This window comes from Amblyomma mixtum, chromosome 2 (assembly GCF_055824585.1).
Source record: "Amblyomma mixtum isolate Tamu chromosome 2, ASM5582458v1, whole genome shotgun sequence".
NCBI classification, from domain to species: Eukaryota; Metazoa; Arthropoda; class Arachnida; order Ixodida; family Ixodidae; genus Amblyomma; species Amblyomma mixtum.
In genome coordinates, this window is record NC_143013.1 from 24,758,880 (window position 1) to 24,778,768 (window position 19,889).

At 54.1% G+C, this 19,889-nt stretch overlaps 1 protein-coding gene across 3 annotated transcripts in view; it reads right to left on the reverse strand.

The window, feature by feature from the left end:
• Positions 1 to 19,889, reverse strand: part of PlexA (plexin A) — a 329,472-nt gene that overhangs the window by 277,729 nt on the left and 31,854 nt on the right. For 2 of the 3 annotated variants that reach the window (XM_089570874.1, XM_089570873.1), the window contains exon 2: positions 9,655 to 9,726. The exons of the other annotated variant lie outside the window; for it this stretch is intronic. The gene's annotated coding sequence lies outside the window, so the exon portion shown is untranslated. The remainder of the gene's footprint in view (positions 1 to 9,654; positions 9,727 to 19,889) is intronic. 3 annotated transcript variants of the gene reach the window in all.

Below are 19,889 nucleotides of genomic sequence, written 5' to 3' on the forward strand. Positions count from 1 at the left end.
TGGCTGATGCGCCGCCACGGCCTAAATGTCGCCGCGATCCGCCAGTCGGCGCCACCGGTGACAACAACGGAATATAATCCAGTGAAAAGAGAACAGTCCTACCGAAGACTCTCAATAATTTGAAGTCGAAGTGGACTTAAAATCTGTTCGAATTATTAGGAGTTCAAACTGAGATGAGCCCGCCCAGACACGACGCAAAAGCCGACAATTCGAACAAACCGGAAATTCGAATTAACCGACATGTTAGCGTGGAGATTCAGCCCTCGCTGCCCTCGCCAGCAAACACTGACGCAAGCGCGGCTGTCCCACCACCCTGCACTATAGAGCCACACCGTCACCGGCGCGCAATCAGCGGTGCGTGTTCGAAGCGCCGCCTCAACCGTGGAAAAACGATCGTACGATAAACGCTGCACGCCGATGCAGCGTTCCACGCATCGGGTACACACACACGCAGTCGAATGCGGTTTACCGTGCGCGCATAACTCGTGCGGGTCGGCCCAACGGAGGGAGGGCGCGCAAGGTATCCGCGCACCGCCGTGGCGAAGCGATTTCGCGGCCAGCACGAGCGACCTGCTGGAGCACGAACGCGGCGCAGGTGCGCCGCATGGTGGCGTCGTTGCGTGGGGGGAGGCGCAACGTGTGAGGGCAGGGAGAGCGTGGACGCACGCAACATTCCCGACGCTGCTATGCAAGGCTGCAGCGCGAGCGACCAAACAACCAACAAAGGCCTCACGAGGCCACACAGTCCACCGCGGGAGGAGGGAAAAACACTCGTTAAAAAGTAATGGCTGACCACCAGCCGGGGGCCACAGTTATATGATGCTACATTCTGGAATACAAATGCCCTGGGATACAAGAATCATACAAATACCAGTGGGACCTAGTTAGAACTCGCTTGATTCGAACTTCCGGTTCCCTCTGGTCACGCCAACGACGAATGTGCTGGTCAGGCGGCCGCTAATTCGATATCCACAGTGTTGTATATGGGTTGTAAGCTGCAGTCAAACGTCGGTTCCCTCGAAATGGCGCTCCGGTCCCTCCACTGTCAAATGTACTGGTCAGGCGGCAGTTGATTCGAACCTCACATAGTTTTATGTTGTAAATTCCGGGGTCTAACGTCCCGAAGCGATACATGTGCTATGAGGGGAGTCATAGTGGAGAGCTCGGGATTAGTTTAGACCAACAGGTGTTTTTTAACGTGCGCTGGCATCACACACCGGGCGGACGTCATTAGCGATTCGCCTCCGTCTAAACGCAGGAGCCACGGCCGGGACTCAGCCCTGGACCTCAGGCTCAGTTTGGACAAGTTTTCGGTCACATTAGAGCTGCAGCTATCGATAGACTATCTACAAATGTTACACACTTTTTCCATCTTTTTCTCGCACGGCAATGGGATTTTCCACCGTACACGGCGTCGTAGCGAAAACTGCTGCGTGCACATGCGGCCCATAGACATGACCACAGTGCACCTTCGTTTGTCCCCACAAAAGCCGATCAACAAGCAGGTCGTCTAAACCTCCAGGGAACACTCCAGCAGCTCAGTTCGGATCGTCTCGACCTGCAGACAGGCCTGCGAACGCGTGGCATCTTTGCCACATTTCGACATGACTATCGGCGAGCGCGAAGTCATCTCGCTGAGAAACGCGCAACCAAACAAACGCACGAAGTGTACACCGACATGGCCGAGCAACTACGCGTACTATACGTCCCCCACTTTGTTTCCTATTTCTGTGCCTGCAGCGTGCCAGGCGCGCTCGCTCCGCAATGCAGCCCGACGAGCTCAGCAGCAGCGCCGAGAAAAAGAAAGCACTACAGACACGGGGAAAGGGGGAGGGGGTACGCAGGACGGAACGCCGGCAAGGCCAGCCGGGCGCTCTGTTGCGCGAGTCTTCTCGCAGGCACTGCGCACGACGGGGTCAAAGGGTCGGCGCGCCGCCGAACGACCGCCTCCGCGCTGCGCTGCGCCGCTCGCATTCCGGTGCTCTTCGCGAGAGGCTTGGGCAATGCCGCCGACGGAACTCCAGAAGGTTCTGCACGAGCACACGAGAGGAGAAAGAGGGGTGGGCTATCAAGTGCCCCCCCCCCCCCCCCCTCTTCCGCACAAATAGGACTAGGGGGACTGCAGAGGCCGAAACGCAAATAGCCGTCCGGCACGCTCAAGTGCACGTATAGCATGGCAATCACGAGAGGACGCACACCAATGCACATCGGAACCCGTCCGAGCGTTGTGTTGCAGCGTTAGAGACGGCGTACTATATACCACCAGCGACTGCGCCAGGGGTTTTGCTGATAGGCACGGCAACCGCTGCTACCAACGGTGCGGGAATACTGAAAGACACAGAGACAATGACAGGGCATTGCCGCAATAGTTTCTAGTGAGCTTTCAGCCCTAGTAGCTGGCCCATCTGTCGTCTAGCCTCTTCCGTCCTTAACCGGCAACCACAACGCATAATAATCGACATAGCTCATTCAAGGAAGCTAGTACGAAATTAAAGACATGCATTTGCGTTATTAAATAAGAGCGATGCGAACTGTTCGTATAGGCTGCGATTATAGCAAGGCAACAAAAACTTATTCACTCCTTGAAAAGTGCGGCTACACCAACATTCTAGACGTGACATTGCATCAGCCTTGTTGTGCAGTGCGCCCTCGACGTGAAAATTCTCGAAATACAACTATTTTAATGTAAGCGGCCGAGGCGTTAACTGGGCGCTAAAAGTAAGGGTTATGGTGTGCGGCTACCCTGACCTTTACAACAAACATCCGGGTATTCAGTTTCCCAAGCCCCCCCCCCCCCCCCCCTTCCTTCCTTTGTCCCCCCCCCCCCACACACACACCAAAGGATTCACGTCCATTTCTTCGTCGATAGGTTGAAACCTTTTCTACCGTATACTTACTGGTGTAAGGCTCGCACCGCCGCTCTCGGACACAAAAAGCAGGGGAAGCAAAAAAAAAAGAAAAAGAAACGATACCGCCACGACCTAGTTCCTCAACGAGCTTCTGGATGGCGCTAGCTGTTGTTCCACCGTCCTCGTCATCACAGCCGTTGTCGGCCGCGAAGTCCGCCCCTGCTCGACTGTTTATGTGACACAAGAACACCGTTTCAACCTTGGACGCCCGGTGACACCAAGAGCCACCATGTCCTTTATAGACGGCTTGTTCGTTGGAAGTGGAATCTCAATGCATGTAACTTGTAGTTCTTGACCTGTAACGCGGTTTTCGGAAATGTTGAATGCCGTCGTTTTATGTTTTTTTTTCCCTCTCTGTGCTCAAAATAACTAGTGCGAATTTCTGTATTTAGTTATATATTTTGCTGACCACTGTGTGATGTTGCCAGTGCGGGGGCCTGTGGCCTTGTCAAGCTGCCATTGTGACAGCTTTTTCCGCAGGCGGGGCATCATGTATGCATGATGTGAATAAAGTTATTATTAAGTGCCTGAAAAGCGCATCGCAATGTTCCTACGGAACACCCAGGGCCTCTGGAAAGCCGCGCACGCTTTTGAACCACAACGGTTTCAGATCCTTGAAGGCGGCCTTTTGAACGACCAACTAGGGAGAAAAACATGAACTTGCATGGAATGCTGCGCCCACGCTCCAACTAGCAAGCCCAGCTGGGAGCTACTTTAAATGGGCAGCGTCGCGTAAGACAGAAACAAGTGGGAGCCACGTCTGCTCTAATCACAGGGGAATCACTACATACGAACTAGCGATAATTAGCTACTGAACTGCGGAACAGAACTTGCCGTTTCCCTTAGAGTAACTATTTTATATCTCCTCTAACTAACGCACAAGTGTTTACTCCCTTTTCGACACGTACCGCATTCCAAAATAAAGGAAATGCTGAAAATATGCCAGTGACTCAGCGGTGCGGAGATGAAAGAAAACAAAAACAAGACCAAAAAGTCTTCTACACGCTGCTGGCACGCCGGCTCTCTTGCGAAACCGGGGAAAGTAAACCGGCGCGGAGAAATGCGAAGCCACGGCCGTCGCGACGGAACGCGAAGAGGTGCCCCTCGGAATGAAAGCGCGCGCCGAGAGAGCGCCCGATCTCTCGCTCCTCGTCAGGAGCGGAGCGTGACGCGAGCGCAGCGCGCGCTTTGACGCGACACGCGACGGGGCGGCTCGCGCGCGTGCGCGTGACAGGACGCGATGCGACGACGACGTCGGCGGCAGCGCGACGCCGCGAGATTAGTCACGACGCCGCCGACGAGCTTCTTGGCGTGTCCTCCGCAGGCGGCGCGCTCCGCCAGCGCGAACACGACGCCGACACGCCGGCCTCGGGCACTCTGCCAGGAACATCGGGCCACGACACGATGGGCCGCCGCTTCGTCCGACCAGAGAAAAATACGCTTCTTTTTACATTTTTGTTTCGTTTCTTTACAGCGCTGCGCGGTACATAATTTAGAGAACAATCGAGGCGTGGCTGTCCGTTAGCGGAAACCCGGGGAAGCTTACCAGCCTTAACTGCTTAATGCGGTCACAATTCATTTAGAAGCTTCCTCATACAGGAAGCTTCATTTTAATCAAAGCAGGCTTCGCCTAAAAGCGGGGGTTAAAAGACATCTAGAGAATGGAAACAAGTTATTGAATTCCTACGTAAAAAAATGTGTTTGCTTTGCTTTGTTGGGGTTTAACGTCCCAAAGCGACTGAGGCTATGAGAGATGCCGTAGTGAAGGGCTCCGGAAATTTCGACCACCTGGGGTTTTTTAACGTGCACTGACATCGCACAGCACACGGGCCTCTAGAATTTCGCCTTCAAGAAATTCAGCCGCCGCGGCCGAGATCGAACCCGCGTCTTTCGGGGCAGCAGCCGAGAGCCGTAACCACTGAGCCATCGCGGCGGGGCCGTAAGAAATGTACTCGAGTAAGATATGTAACCGTCTGGACAAATAAAACCCTGCCGCAACGAATTACTGCAGCACTACGAAACTGGACACGAGAAAGCCACCGTCCCGGATAGATGTGGTACGATTTTTCGGTGGCTCAACATTAAATCGAAACTTGAAAAGGTGTCGCAGCTTTCGCCTTCACCGAGCGATAAGGAGCGACGAAGGGCCTTTTCGGAGCTTTTGATCTGAAAGACTCATGACGGCACTGTCCATCTGCAGCCTTTGGCAGTGCGCGCTCTCGTAACGCATCAATAAAGTAGCACGCAGCTTCGGGACCTGCACGTCTACGACGGCATTTCAGGTCCATTATGTGACACGAACGTTCGAAACTGTTACGGACTTGAAGCGTAAGCCACAATAGTAATATAGATTTCTTGCTATGCTATTTCCACTTTCTTTTGTGACACTTTAGTGTCACAATATTAAGCGAACATTTTCTGCTCTGACAGTGTCCCCCTTTCACTCCGGCAAACGTGCCACATGATGAACATCATAACATTGACACGTATACGGCATCACCACGACAGACCGAGCAAGAAACGCAAGGCCGATTCCCCCCGGAGACGCCGAACCTTCGCGCGAAGAGAGCCAAGGAGAATCCCGCGCTTCGCGCCAGCTTTCTGCTCCGACGAAACCCCGGCGCCAGTATACGTACGCGCGGGGGAGAACGCGTGTGTGCTTACGCGTGTGTTTACTACATAAGAGATTTGCGCGCGCGCGGTGGCGGTGTGCGCCGTAGGTCGGGAAGATTCCCAGCGTCGACCCCCGCCGGCACCGCGCAACGCCGAAGCTGGCCGGTTCTTGCTGCCTGCGGGCGGCCGGGCCATGTTTGCCGAGGCCGCGAATTACAGGGGCAAACACGGGCGCGCACTGCTGGCAACATCGGGGGAGCGCCAGAGAGCAACGGGGTGAGCAGGAGAGGCGCTCCCAACAACGCACAAGCCTCACTGTTGACACAGCGGCGGCGATGCGCGGAGGAATAAGGAGCGCGAAAGGGGACCAGCGTACTATACTACCACTATACTACTAAGCGGAAGAGAGAGAGAGGTAGCGAGCCGAGCAAATACGACCCGGTTCGGTTGGTTATTTCGAAACTTCATCGCGCCACCGCAGTAACAGAGCTCGCCACAAAGAGCTGCTGAAGGGCGGTGACCGCTCGTTCCGCTCATCTCTCCCTTCCTCCCATACATCACGGGCTCTCTAGGCTTCCTTTTACTGCCATAGCTCCTAATACCCCTGTCACACGGGCACTTTCGATCCTCACTGAGTCAATGCTCATCGAACTCAATGCAGATCGACAGTTGTCACACGGCCACTTTCAAGCGCAATCGAGCTTGATCCTGCTTGACTCGATGCCGGCCCCTCAAGAGTGCTTGAGGTTCCAAGCACAATCGAAAGCACTCTCGCTCTCACGAAGCTATAAAAATAAACACTAGTTAACAAAACAAAACTACAACTGTTGTTGTTGTAATTGATTAAAATGCAAGACAGAACATTTTCAGGCACTATGCCTGCTTATATGCAAACGTATTTATATATAATCTCGGCACCACGCTCCAAGCTTCGCCGTCAGTGTAAACAACAAAGATGGCGTCCTCCTGCTCGTCGACGCGCACACTGTGGAGCGAGCGCGAGACAGCCGCTCTCATCGACTGCTGGCTAGACCGCCTAGATAATTTGCGGCGCCAGAAGAGAAACGCCGTAGTCTACGCAGAAATCGCGGAGGCGTTGCGGACCGTCGGGTTCCATCGCACAACAGCAGAGGCACAGAGGTGCGTCGCACGCCTGGCTACGGATTTGGCTGCCGCTGCCCCCGACTGCACAGTGTTGCCGGACATCACCTTGTTATGGCTGTTGGAGAAACATTTGGCGCCACCTAACACACACGAGGGAAACTTCTCAAGGAGCATTGAAAATGCCCGTGTAGCACCGGATGTTTCGAGCGTGCTCGAAAATCTCGATGCAGATCGAGTTCAATGAGCATCGAAAGTGTCCGTGTGACAGGGGTATAATACTTTCTCCGGATGCATAAGTCGCAGTAAAGGAAACTCCCCCTCCCCCCCCCCTTCCCCCCTCCCGACACTGTCTTTACTTAATCGCCAAAGAGATAGTCACCAATCACAACTGCACCAGTTGTTAGGTCATCACTTTTGTGAAGTGTAATCGCTACCGCGCTCGCTGATGCATGGTTGGCAGCGCCGAGATAAATAAAAATGGGCGCATGCACTGAAGAAAAAATGCTTAGTAAGAGTCCCCAGCAGCGTTTACGAAACAAAACATATTGCGGAATCGAGGACATTGGAAGGTGGAAGTTTTCATTTGAGCGGAAAAAAAAAGAAAAAACGGGGTCCTTAAAATTTAGTTGTCGGTCCCTTTAAACCCACCCCCGGCTACCACTGTATCTTCAGTGCCATGAAGGACAGCGGAAGCTTTGAGATTGAGGGTTATCACTCCCCGTGGCATTTCGCTCGCAAGCACAGGAACAACAAGCAACGGCTCTCCAAGGGTCTCCCTGGCAGCCGTCTCCGGCGCGTTCCCTCGACCGAAAACCCCTCGGGGTCAGCCTCCCACGCCCCAGCATGCAGTGCAGGGACCACGTGACAAGGCGTGCGTAGTGGCACCGACCACATCTGTGGCGAGCCGCCGTACGGGACGCAGCCGCTGCTACTCCACACCCTCTCTCTCAGTCGCCCTCCGCCGACTGAGATGGGGGAGTAAGTAAATGACGTCCGGCCACTGTCTCGCCGGTTTACACATAACGAGCCAGTATTCAGCCCGACGTATTAAGGTGTAACGTTAAGAGATCGGAAGAGGGCGGAGTGGGTGAGGGAACAAACGCGGGTTAATGACATCTTAGTTGAAATCAAGAGGAAGAAATGGGCTTGGGCAGGGCATGTAATGCGAAGGCAAGGTAACCGCTGGTCCTTAAGGGTAACGGAGTGGATTCCAAGACAAAGCAAACGTAGCAGGGGACGGCAGAAAGTTAGGTGGGCGGACGAGATTAAGAAGTTTGCGGGGATACGGTGGCGGCAACTGACAAAGGACAGGGTTAATTGGAGAGACATGGGAGAGGCCTTTGCCCTGCAGTGGGTGTGGTCAGGCTGATGATGATGATAATTCAGCCCGATGATGATGATGATTCAGCCCGACAGCGTTCCATCCGAACGGACTAATATTTTAGCCACGGCGACACCCGCAGCTGCCGACGCTGGTTGCACGTAATTACGCAAGAGAGAGCTTTGCCGCACGCCCGGCAAACATATTCGATCGTACACATATTCGCATCTAGCGGTTTCAACGCACCACATGGCCCCGCCGCCCCTGCAGAGCTCGAAACACCGATCCGTCGGCGACACACAGTGAGACCACCGGCCGGCTGCATGCAACCTATGGGGGACTTTGAGCCCGTTTACCGAGGGACCATACGTTGGTGCCGGAAGGTGCCCGGCCGCGCTGAATTAAGCTTTCCAAGGCTTCCACTTCCCCAGTACTAAATTCTCAGTTAAACAGGGCAAGGATTATGTCCGACTAACTCACCCACCAGTTCATGTTCCTATACTGCCGACAGCGCGCTATATCCTGCGGCGAAAGTTTTACCACAGAAAAGCAGCGTCCAGGAAAAGTGCTAGACAATACAAATGAAAGCTCCCTGCGACCAGTCAGCTTCGCTAAAGAAGCCGAGAAGCTCAGAAAAAAGAAAAAAAGAAGGAATTCGGTGTATCAAAACCACCGTACTTTCTGAAACGTGACATACGGGAGCAACTTTCACGCGCGAATATTTACAACTGTCAAGCGAGACTGCGGCGGATCCGGAAGTCACGGCACGCGCGTGAGCGCACGCTAAATGAAGTAACAATAAACGACTCCGCCTCTGATCAAACGAAGTTAATTGTCGCACGTGCGGCTCCGAAACCCAACTGATGTTAGAAAGAGCGAAACGCCAGAGGCACAGCGGCTCAGACGCTTTATGACCCTTCACTGGGGGCCAATGGCGGTGGCCCGTTGATGACGTCATAATATAGATACGCTTGCACGCGGGTCCGTGCTCATCGCTGCACACTAAACTAACCTGCGCGGTATAAATTAGTTTCCAAGCCCTAGCTACGACCCCGGCACACCCGCGCAGTAACTCGGGGATGTGAAAAACAGGCTACTGTATCTTTGAAAACAGCGAGACAGATAAGCGCGTCAGAATTACGGACAGGGCGTCACGGCGACGCCGCGCGGAGAGACGCCGTCACGGAAGCCGGCTCTTCCGCTGCGCCAGAAAAACGGAGGCTAAAACGGAAGACGCGCGGCGCGCACAACGCCCCCTTCCGTTTCCGACACGACGTCGCGCCGCCGCGCTATAGTGGGGATCCAATTAGTGCGCGGCCTGAGAGCAGCGCGCGTCACACGCCAGACAGCGTCCGCACGCGAAAAAACAAAGATATCCGGGACGCACCGGGAGCGATGCCGCGTCAAGGCGCCAGGGGCGACCCGATCACATCGAACAGCCGAGAGAGGCTTGTTGTCTCAAGTCGCCGAGCGCCGCGGAGGTGTCTTATCTGGGCTCTATTGAGTACGGACTGGCAGCAGTGCTAACACGCTTATTTTCCTTTTGAACGCTTGAGTTGATCGGCTCTCTCTCCTTCCCCCTTTTATTCTCACGGCGAGCGAACATGACATTATAGTTGCCACCGAAAACTACCGTTACCGACCCCCACGGTGGACGCTTCAATGCTGCATGAACACACACAAAAAGAAAGCTGGGTCACTGCTTACCTCTCGAACAGCTCCCTGAGGCAGCGAGTGTAGGTATTCTTAACGGGCTTGGTTAGTGGGCCGCCTCTTCACCTGCAAAGCCGTCGATTGTACCATCAATAACGTGTCACACACTCGTCCTGACGGCTTTTGCCGTTCAATAAAGAAACCGTAGCAACGTACGCTGGCCAAGTACACAGCACAAACACACTGAGGACGGTTAGTGACCAGGTTTTTACTAGCGCAAATACATGAACGACCGAGGAAACCCATGTCGGGGTGTAAAAAAGAACACTGGACACTGCTGGCAAAGCGGTCCTGTGCGTCCCATATACAGCTAGTATACCTCACACACCGACAGGCATTCGAGCTTGTTGCTTTTAACAGAACTTCGCACGTCACTCCCGGTGGAGTTTCATTGTTTACGCTTCGTATGTACCAATCAACGGAGTATCAGCATCGCTGAGCTGAGCTTTCAGGTAGCTGGTTGAATTCTTTTCGCTCCGCCTTCTTACCTACATTTTTCACCTGTCCGTTTACATGACCTTCCTGCTCAATAAACATTCATGGACTCAACGCTGCCTCCTTATGCCATACGGCACCACACTTAGCACTGTTCGCGCTAAAGCTCTCTCCCAAGACGCCCCTCGGCAGTAAAAGCGCACTTAAGTACGTGCGCGAGCGTGTTTAGCTGTATGTGAGAGTGTGACAGAAGAATGTAGCAAAACAAATCTCGCTATCCTTTTTTTTCCCCACTTGAAGTACATGAGTACAATAAGCGTTTGCATTGCAAAAAAAAAAAAAAGCACAAGCAAGCGTATTTGCACACTGGTAAAGTTAACTACGCGATCTGCGCTCGTGTCAACCTCTCCGAGTCCCATATCTCGCAATATGGAAGCTGGGTTCAAAAATGACGATTTCTGACGAAATAAAATGGCGCAGTAACTGTCTCTCTTCCCGACGGACACCTCAACCGCACCGTAAAGGAAGGGATGAAGGTGGGTGTGAAAGGAGAGAGAGAGAGAGAGAAAGAGGCAAGGTAGTGGAGGGCTCCGGAATAATTTCGACCTCCGGTGCACGACCAAGGTCTCAAGGCGGTCGAAATTATTCCCCGAGCCCTCCACTACGGCATCTATTTCTCTTTCTTCTTTCACTCCCTCCTTGCTCCCTTCCCTCACGGCGCGCTTCGGGTGCCCACCGAGAAGTGAGACAGTTACGGGGCCATTTCATTTCCTCAAAAATAACTATTTTTAAGCCTTCGTTCAGCTGGGGCAAGCCTAACCGCCGAGCCTGAAACACGCGCTCCTTAAAGCCACTTCCGAGCGAGCAGAAACACCGCCGAGACACCTGCGGATCATCGTCCTCGAATCGCGCACTCTCGCAAAGAACTCCCGGCGCGCTCATGCGAAGCACGGAGGAGACGAAAGGGACGGGAACAAGGCCACTCTCGCGGCGCCAGGCAGGGCGCGCGACGACTCGCTTCAACATCGCCGTGTGGCTGCGGTTTTGCCCCGTTTCCCATGGCGGCGGCCGCGTCGCCTGTGAAACCGCGCGCGGCGAACCGGCCCGGCGTTCTCCCGAGAGCTTGTGTCGGCCCGGTCGGAAGCGATAGGACGACGACCTAATCTCTCCAGAACAAGACGGCGACACACGGGGAAGAGGAAACGAACACGGCCGAAGCAGTGCACCCATATATACGTCCGAGGAAAACACTCGCACGCGACGCAGGCCAAATCGCGATGAGGAAGGAAGGTATTTATGCTGCGTGGCTGCACAGTGTTATTCTACAGTGCACAGCGAGTGGCCGCAGGTACAGAGGTATATCGACGATGGCTTCTGGAACACGGGATCAGCGGGATCAGGGCTCCTCTACATTGTTTTCGGCCGCCTGCCAGTCGAGCACATTCTCGCTTCAACCTGAAAATCGCAGCATTTTTTTTACGGCTCCTCTAGATTGTTTTCAGCCGCCTGCGCACCGAAATGATGTCCAACAGAGATAGCGAGATCTGAGGCTAGTTGGTGATGCGGACACAAAGAGAGAGACGTTAGGCACGGACGGATCCAACGTCTGTCCGTGCCTATCTCGTTTCTCGTGTACGCGTCTTTTGTATCTGCTGGTACCCAACCTTTTGTTACAATTTCGAGATGATGCCGACATAGCTTGTTCACGTCACCGATCCCAAGCTTTCGCTCAACAATCTCCAACTGACGGTCGACGCACCTGCATTTTTAAACAACGACGCGGTTACGGCCGGCCTCTGAGCCTGTTTACTATTCATCTCAGCGGTGGAACGCGACACGAGCTTGGAACAGATGCTGGCCGCAAGCCAGAACTGGGACAAGGTGCGGGGTGAAATCGTGCAATCAACGCTCCTCGAGAGAAATGGGAGCCGCGATAAGAAGCGATGACCGCATACTGCACCCACACGTCTCCAAGGTCGCCACCGCCCCGTTTCTTTCGGGTCACAACGTGGCTTTACGCTTAAAGGGAAACTGCAGCACTTTTTTTAGAATTACGCTATATTCAAGGATTCAAATCTATATAGCCTGTAGATGAAGCATGCCAAGTGTTTTTGCACTAGCGTTTAAAATAGTGACGTAATCAACGATTGAATTTTGCGCTTCTCCTCACTGCACCAGAGGAGTGCAGAGAAATTCAGCGTGACGTCACGGAAGGTATGATTTACATTACCGCTTTCGTCAGCCAGACCCTGCCCTGACTCATTAGACGCTGCCAAACAACTCTCGGCTGGGTCTGCCTTCGGTGGCGTTGGTTTTTTTTCTTTTAAAGCAGGAGTTTGTGCATTGGAAATGTACCGATATCTTCGATGACGTTATCATGCGCCCCCCAACTTGGCGTTGTGCGCTGCGGATAAGCTTGAAGGGTGTCCGGATTTTAATCGGCGATTACTTCACTATTTCGAGTGCTAGCCCAAAAAGACTTCGCACGCTTTACCTGCAAGTTTCACACATTCGACCCTCTTAGGCTCGTTGATTTATAAAACCTATGCAGTTTCCCTTTAAGCACGCAAAATAAGAAAGCGAGAAGACCAGCTGTGATCAACTGCGTACGAGCCACAACTAAAAACAAAATGTAGCAGCGCTAAGTCAGCGCACACGAACTTGCTGAAGAGCGACGTCGGGTCGTCCACACGCTGCCGTTGGGCCTAGGGCTATAGAACGAAGGGTGCTCAATGAGCTTAGGTTTCCAGCTTTATTACGTTGAGCACACTACATTCATTAACATGCGTTTCAGAGGTTAGCTCGTCCGTGACTGTACACCGCTGCTGGTAAGAACGATACACCGACGAGCGATAGATGAGCTGCCGAAAAATAGGACATAACGAACTTTGCTTTCATTGTAACGAATTTCAAGGCCATCACCAAATAAGGAAGGCACAGAAGCAAAAACTGACGATTTCTTGTCGGAAAAGAAGCCCTCTGCTCGGTGCCCAGAAAAACACGCCGCAGGGGGCTTAGCGGCTGAGCTGTTCAACGGCTGCAGTGTTCAACGGCTGCAGTGTTCAACGGCTACAGTGTCCAACGGCTGCAGTGTTCAACGGCTGCAGTGTTCAACGGCTGCAGTGTTCAACGGCTGCAGTGTTCAACGGCTGCAGTGTTCAACGGCTGCAGTGTTCAACGGCTGCAGTGTTCAACGGCTGCAGTGTTCAGCCGCTCAGCCCAAGGTCGCGCGATCGAATCCCGGCCGCAGTGAGCTCATTTCGATGGGAACGAAATGCAAAAACACCCGTGCCCTGTGCAATATGCCAGTGGATGTTGAAGAAATCTCCCAGGAGACCGAAATTAAACCGGAGCCATCCGCTACACCGTCCTCAAACAACTCATGCGCACGCAGCTTAGGACGTCAAGTGCAGCACTCCGCTCGGTTCCCTAAACCGTCAAAAGAGCATGCATAGCGGTATATTCAACGAACTGTTCGAAAAAAAGTGCGGGACTTGGCCACTATACACCCACCCCCACGCACGCGCACACACCCTGCGCTCTCGCAACGAACAGCGCGCAGTGCGCGCTCTGCGGACTCGCACGCGCGCGGCTGACGCGCCGCAGCGACGGCACTCCTTTCCCTAATTAACGGCGACACATTGCCGGAAAATGCATCCCGGAGAAGCCGACAAACAAAACACAGGGAACGGGGCCAGCGATGAGAGTGGCGGCGGCGGCAGAGCGTTATCTCCGCAGCACGCACAGACAGACACAAAGGGGGGGGGGGGGGGGTGGCTTGGGTATAGCCGAAATGAGAAACGGCCCCCGCCGCCAGGTCACGTGCGCGCGGCCAGCACGCAACTACGACGAAGAAGAGGGATCCGCTACAACTACACAACCAGGGTCCGCAGGCCGTCCGTTATATATACACGCCGCTCGTTGCGGCCATGTATCTCTGCCGGCGGGCCTCGCGCATAGTGCAGGCTTCTCCGCTGGCGTCGCTCGCTGTTGTATGCGCGGCGTGCAACTCAATCACCGAATGGAACGCACGGCCCCGTGCCACCGTCGCCGGCACGCCACCGCGACTGCGGCCACGGACAGGGAGGAAGCAGAGCGGGGTATCTTGCTCGGTCGCCCGTGCCCTGCTGCAGCGCTTGCTTCCGATAGACAACAAGAAAGCGTGGTTGTGCGATGGGATGTGGAGGAGGAGGGTCTACGTAGCCGAGAGTTCAACCACGTTTCGGCCGGTGAAATAGCACGGTAGAAACAAAAAAAAAAAGTGCACAATCTGGCTCCAAAAATCGGTGACCAAAGTCTTAAGTGTTAATCAAATGTTAAGTGTTAATTACGCTTAATTACACATTTTTCCATATAATTTGGCACAAATCCGGCGCTTTTCCGACCATTCTGTGACAATTTTCACTATGCCGTGACGACTTCCGGTGGATGTGACGTCACACCGTTCCCAAGGCTACATCGACGTCCGCGCTATTTCGACGCAATTTCGACATTTTTGCCTATAATTAATGAACTAATTAAACTACAGTCATCAAACTTGGCTCCTTGGTTCATTATTTCCTCCTCTATCTGAAGCAACCATTGGTTTTCTTTTTTTGTAGTTCTCGTGTTAAACGTGTGACGCGCTTTGTTAACGGACGACAGTATGACACATTAAAGGCTTTCGCCTTAAAAGCAAAACCCACGCCAGTGCATCGGCCACCTTCGTACACCCTGTGTGCGCACTACACCGCAATGAAAGAAGTTATACGAAACGACGACCCCCCGAGCGGATTCTGTTAAGACCACTAAGTAGTATTCCGCGCCCAGATGCTACGCATACGCGATCCGTCTCCTCTACCGCTTTCAGAGCTCTCGAGAAACGCACTCAAGCGCGCAGGTACTACGCGAGAGTGAAAGGGGAGGGGGGAGCTGAATGCGGGAACATGATGGAGTACTGCACGGTCAGGGGACGAACGCGCTGCCTACGCGGGCACACCGGATACCACCGCCACCACAACCAACCACACCGACACAGCATCGCGAGCCAGCAGCAGACCATAGAGCGGGAAACAAGAGGGGAGGTGCCGCTCAGATCGAAAAGGCCCCCGCACGCAAAACGTGTTCGGGCCGACGTCGCATTAATTAGAACGTCGACGTAGCCGCTCCCCATTAACGTGCAATTAACGGTCAACCTGCGGCCGGTCGCAGCACCAGGAGGAGCACGGAAAGAGCGCGGCGAAACCCGCTCATGCGAGCACAGAACGACAGTGGCCGCAAAAAAATAGAGAACAGGAGGGGGCGGTGAGGTGGAGAGGACAGGAGACGTACACTACATACACGTGCGTCGCTTTCCCCCGCGCCGATTTAGGGGAACACTAGGTGAGACAATGGGGAATTGGAGGGAGGAAGCGAACAAAAGGGTCCTTGCGGGCGCTACGGTTACGGACACGGCATTAGGGAAAAGTGTCACGCTTAACTGACGCACCGCTGCACACTTGATGCGCACGCGGTAGCGCAAATTATATGCGCTCCGAGTTGAAGAGCGAGCTATGACGAGACGAAGAATGACAGAGAGATTTCTCTTAACGGCGACGTACTAACGTATACATCGACCGTATCACCGGACGCCGGTAGCGCAAGCGCAACGACAAGGTTGGGGGCCAGATGAGACCACTGCAGGTGAGCAGCCGGCGCCTGGGAATACGGTACACGGCTATGCTAGTACATCTCCGCTACGCTAAATCTTCCTAATAAGCGGCATTTATTCGTCCGTGGTAGTAATCCGTCAGTTCGCAGGTATAATACTCCTGGGCAAAACTTCGACTGAGGAGAAACTTCAATCCGAGAACGCCTAGCCTCAAGACTGTCGTCAGAGCTGCCTCGAGTTTCGCAATTAGGTGGTCACGACTGTGCCACGGGTCAATAAGAGTTACCACTTCCAGGTTCTAGCAAATTTCCAACGCCAGCAAGAAAACGCCCTAAAAAAAACGTACAAAAAAACGCTCTAGCGCGCTTGTATGAGCAAGAAATACTTTGTCTGGGGCATCTGGAGGGGGCCGCTAAAGACACCACTCAGCGTGTATGCACAGTGTGTACGGGACCAAGTTTGATTAAAGGCTCCACCCAGGGGGCCATTTGCCATAATAAAGGTGTTTACTCACTCATTCGTTCTTCCAACGCGTGCTTTACACTCTACAAAGACGAGGAGCAGGATACACTGACAATTAAAACTCACGGCGCAGACTGACAACTATAAAGGCGGGAGCGAACACAATGCAACCAAGAACGAAGCGATTCCGCACGCAGGAACAGGGTCGCGAGACGACAGCCTTTGTGCCCGGCGGACCAACGCCGACGGCCACGCGTAATCTACGCCCGTTACGCGAGTACGGAGCAAGACGGCGGCTCATGCAGTGGAGAAGCAACAAAAAGCGGAGCAGTATACAAGCAGAGAGGGGGACAGTTGGCCAGATTTGCGCGCACAACGACACTCAGTCTCCCTAAAAAACAGTACGACGTTGACGAAGAGAAAGAGCAGGCCAGAGTAGGCATCGGCTAAAGTATAGTAAAACCGAGCGCGTGCGAGAGATTTGCGAGTGGCCGATCCACAACGGCCGATCATCGCAACAGCCTATATATACCACGGCCAATCGCTGATTGTCCTTAGCGCGAACAGCTATAGCTGAATTCCGCCCGTCGATCAGTTGAGGCCAGGCCTGGCTTTGTACGCAAAAAAAAAAAAAAAAGGCTGCACGGTGTCAGCGAGTTGGGGCGACGCAGCTCCAACGCTCGGCACGGATAGCGCAGAGTCACGAACACACAACACACGCTCTCCCGCAGTCCCGCGCGGGCTCTCTCGCCCTCCAGGCCCTCTTCCCTCGGCCGACGCCGGCACGCACGGGACCACCCATCGTGCATGCGCGACACGCTCCGGCTGGGAGGCGCACACACACACCGGTGCGGGGCCCAGGCAGCGCCAAGAAGGCACCGCCCCCTCCGCGCCTGGCCGATCGCTGGCAGTGAACTTCCCACCCAAAGAGATACCGGGCGATTAAAAAGCGGCACGCATACACTGCTCTACACCGTTGGCTGCGATGCACACGGCGCAGAAACTTCCGAGAGAAAGAGGGCTGTCCCTTTCTCTCTCTCTCTCTTCCTGCGCGCAACTTCCCGCCTCCCAGGCCTGCGTGCCGGGGGCGGGGATAAACGTTTTTTATGATAGAAATAAAAGTAGATCAATCAATCAATCAATCAATCAATCAATCAATCAATCAATCTACGTGTGTTTTGGAGACAGAGGCAGGCGCCTCCTTGGTCTCAAACAGCCGCGGCCGCGTTTTGTCGAGCTAACGCTTGTAAACACAGCTATATATGGAGCTCATTTGGGCTCACCCACTCATTTCGACTCACGACTCATTTGGGCTCAGCAACTCAGTTCCACTCACGACTCATTTGGGCTCTTCCACTCAGTTTCACTCACGAATCATTTGGGCTCACTGAATCATCTCAGCTCATTTCGGCTAAGACACACCCGTTTCGACTAAGACACACATGGGCTCACTGAAATGCCCCAAGTGAAATGCTCCCGAGCCGACCAAGATGAGCGACGAAGGACCACCGCCCCATGCACAGCGACATGGTGAAACCCTGACGAAGCTTCCCACACATCCCCACGCAGATCATTGCCACACCCGCGTAAACTAGCAATGAGGAAAGGACAAAATGCCGTCATCCTGGCTTCCGCGGAATCCTTTTCGGTCCCCTCCGACGCTGCCAACATGTCTCGCCCTTAAGTTTGCTTGGTCGCGGCAGTAAGTCGTTTCTCAGCTCAGCTGTCAACAAACAAGGAAAAAAAAAAAAAAAACTAACCGCACGTCCAAGTCACGAAAACGCAGACAATGATCCGAGTTTGAGGCCGGACTCATTCGCGACTCAGATCATGCATGATGTGCGTGTTCTGAATGTGAGTTCTCCGACTAGTGACTAAAAGCGAGAAAGGGGAAAGAGAGGAGAGGGAGGGAATATCGAAAACCTGCAAAACAGCGCAGAGTCAAATAACGCGGCCGCGTACATGTATTTTTTTTACAGCAGCAGCTGCTGCTGGAAGGATATACGACGGTTCGCGGCAAGCACCGAGCCGCGCATTAATTAAGCGAGCGAATTACGGCTACCGGAGCGGACAGACCGCTCTAAAAAAAAAAAAAAAAAAGGCCGGGGAGAACAACCCTCGTGTGTGGCCAATCCGTCGACAGGAGACTCGTCGCGACGACGTATGCAAAGGGGCGGGGGGGGGGGGGGGGGGCAAACAGAGAAACGCACAGCTGGGAGGGGCAGAGAGACGATACAGACCACATACAGACGCCACGCGGAAATCTGCGGCAAGCGTTTACAAATCCTCGCGTGCCAAACCGAGCCGCGCCCCCTGGCGCCCAGCCAGCCGTCACCGGCGTGAAACAGCGCCGAAGGGAGGGGGGTGCCTGGCTGCGCACACAGCTGGCTGCGCAAACACAGGAGCGCGCTGACGTTCTCCCCGCCATTGTCAAATGCACAGCAGCCGCAGCGGCGACCAGGACGGCGTTTCCGACGCCGCACGAGCCTGGACATGCCATGAGTCAGTGCACCCCCGAGTGGACCGGGAGGTCGACACGACCGGTCCCAGAGGAGCGGCGGTCCACTCTTCGGCGCCTCCTTGGTACGCTGCACGCCGCGATACGTCCATTGCCCTTCACAAACACTTCTTCCGCCTTTTCATTCCGGTCTGTGATTTGTGGGATGAGCTTTAACTTCAAATGCCGCCGTCAGAGAAGACCGCGAAAAGAAAACATGGAAACGCAGGAGGAGAACGAGACGTGGGCTACGATGGCCCGAGAAAGAGGGCAACAACAAAGCTGCGCTGCGTCACACAACATGTTGGAAAAATAGGCACCGCTGTGGCTCAGTGGTGACGGCACTCGGCTGCTGACCCGAAAGACGCGGGTTCGATCCCGGCCGCGGCGGTCGAATCTCGATGGAGGCGAAATTCTAGAGGCCCGTGTACTGTGCGATGTCAGCGCACCTTAAAGAACCCCAGGTGGTCGAAACATCCGGAGCCCTTCACTACGGCGTCCCTCATAGCCTGAGTCGCTTTGGGACGTTAAACCCCAATAAACCAAACCAAACACTTTGAAAAAAGAGGAGAAAACACGAATATAGTACATCGTACTCGTTGAGATCAGCAAGACGCCATAGTTGTGCTTGCCGTTGACCAGGGTTTTGAAGTCGGAACAGATCGATCGTGAAATAAGTTCGAGCGGCAAGTAAGAGCCACATTTCAGCTCGAAAATCGCATCTCTCTAAAGCATCTGGACTAACAGGGAGAAACGGCAAACCACGAATCTGGCCCTGCACAAGAGCCCCCACTTCACTTAATTCTCTGAAATTTGTGCTCCATTTTTATTGGGCAGCACGTGAATCACGTCACCCCGAGATGACGTTACAGAGATTTCTTTTTTCTTCTACTATGCCTACTGCCCCCCGAAGCACACCGTCGATCCGGAAAGCTCCCTGATACAACCATCGCTGCGATAACGCGACCGAAAACATGAACGACCAAACGCTACCTGCTACTTGCCAACCGGCGTGAAAACCGAGCTACCATCGCTCCGCGAGCGCTCGTCGCCAGCAGCGGATTCTGGCAATCCGCGCGTGCGCCGGTTCCGCCATAGGTGACAGGCGCACGTGCGGCCACCGCTCTCATTTGCATGTGCGCGTAGCACAACACCGCGGTGCCAATAAGAGCTGCACGCTCGGCCTCGGGGCCGCTGCTACTGCTT